A 1,949-nucleotide genomic window follows, 5' to 3' on the forward strand; every position below is an offset into this window, starting at 1 on the left:
CTTCTTCAGCAATAAGCATCTCTCGACATATGACGAAATACAGATTTTGCTATAAAATTAATTCCTTCTATCAGCCTGACTTAAAACTGTTTGTCCTCCTTATTTATCCACTTCAAATCAAGTTTCAACAATTAAAAAAATTTTGTAGTTTGAGAAAAAACAACTTAATCTTAAGCAATCAGTAGGGTAAGAAAGGGTAAGAAAAGGTGCAAATGCCAACCATACATCACTAAAAGGTGGAGCGGAAGTATTCGGCTGCAAGTAGGTGCGAATGCCTGACAATGTATGATCAAAAGAAGGAGCGGAGGTTTTCGGCTGCAAGGTCTGAATGTCCAACCATAATTTGTAAAAACCGGGGAAGAAAAGGCTCGAAATCCCGACTATACACCATCAAAAGCGGGAGCGGAGGTGTTCGGCTGCAAGTAGGTGTGAATGTTCGACCATAATTTGTAAAAAGCGGGTAAGAAAAGGTTCGAATGCCCGACTATATATTAACCAAAGCAGGAGGAGAGGTCTTCGGATAAGAGTGGGCAAGAAGGTGTGAATGTCCAACCATAATTGGCAAAAAGCAGGTAAGAAAAGGTTAAAATACCCTATTGTACACAATCAATAGCGGGAGCAGAGTTGTTCCGCTACTAAAAGGTGTGAAAGTCCGACCATGAATTGTACAGTACAATCACCATGGGGTATTCACACCTTTTTTTTCACCGCATTTTATTGATTATGGTTGGAAATTCTCACCCACTTTTATCCGAAGACCTCTCCTCCTGCTTTTGTTAATATATAGTCGGGCATTCAAACCTTTTCTTACCCGCTTTTTACAAATTATGGTCGAACATTCACACCTACTTGCAGCCGAACACCTCCGCTCCCGCTCAACCAAACATAATCAAAAGCGGGAGCAGAGCTGTTCGACTGCAAGTAGGTGTGAATGTCCAGCCATAATTACTCACAAACGGGGGAAGAAAAGATAGTATTGCCAGACCATACATGATCAAAACAGGGAGCGGAGGTTCAGCTGCAAGGTGTGAATGTCTGACTATAGTTTGTAAAAAGCGGGTAAGACAAGGTGCGAATGCCCGACAATGTATGATCAAAAGAGAGAGCGGAGGTGTTCGGCTGCAAGGTCTGAATGTCCAACCATAATTTGTAAAAACCGGGTAAGAAAAGGCTCGAAAGCCCGACTATACATCATCAAAAGCGGGAGCGGAGGTGTTCAGCTGCAAGAAGGTGTGAATGTTCGACTAAAGTTTGTAAAAAGCTGGTAAGACAAGGAGCGATGTCCCGACATTGTATGATCAAAAGCGGGAGCGGAGGTGTCCAGCTGTGAGTAGGTGTGAATGTCCGACCATAATTGCTGAAAAATGTGTTAGAAAAGGTAAGAATACTGGACCATACATCATCAAAAGCGGGAGAGGTGGTGTTCGGCTGCAAGAAGGTGTGAAAGTCCGACAATGGTTTGTAAAAAGCGGGTAATAAAAGGTTCGAATTCCCGAAATTACATCATCAAAAATGGAAGCGTAGGTGTTCGGATGCAAGAAGGTGTGAACGTCCGACCAAAGTTTGTAAAAAGCAGTGAAAAGCGAGAAAAAGCTTTTCGTGAGTTCTGCATGATTTGGGATTTTGCTTATAAAATGCATTACTTCACTCAAACTATGTTAAAACTGATTTGTCCTTCATATTTACCATGTCTAGAAATTCATTTTTATACATAGAATCCGAAATCGTGCAGAACTCATGAAAATAAGCTTATTCTCGGATTCCTAAAACTTTTGATTGGCTCTTTCTTTTACTGCAAAGTACAACGTTGTTTTTTTTGTTTAAATCTATCGAGACATTGATAAATATGAAGGTAAAAGCCGTTTTAACATAGTTTGAGTGAAGGAATTGATTTTATAGATAAAATCCCAAATCATGCAGAACTCCTCAAAAGGGGCGTATGGCTTAAT

This window comes from Leuresthes tenuis, unplaced genomic scaffold (assembly GCF_036924035.1).
Source record: "Leuresthes tenuis unplaced genomic scaffold, fLeuTen1.0.hap1 SCAF_73, whole genome shotgun sequence".
Taxonomy (NCBI): domain Eukaryota; kingdom Metazoa; phylum Chordata; class Actinopteri; order Atheriniformes; family Atherinopsidae; genus Leuresthes; species Leuresthes tenuis.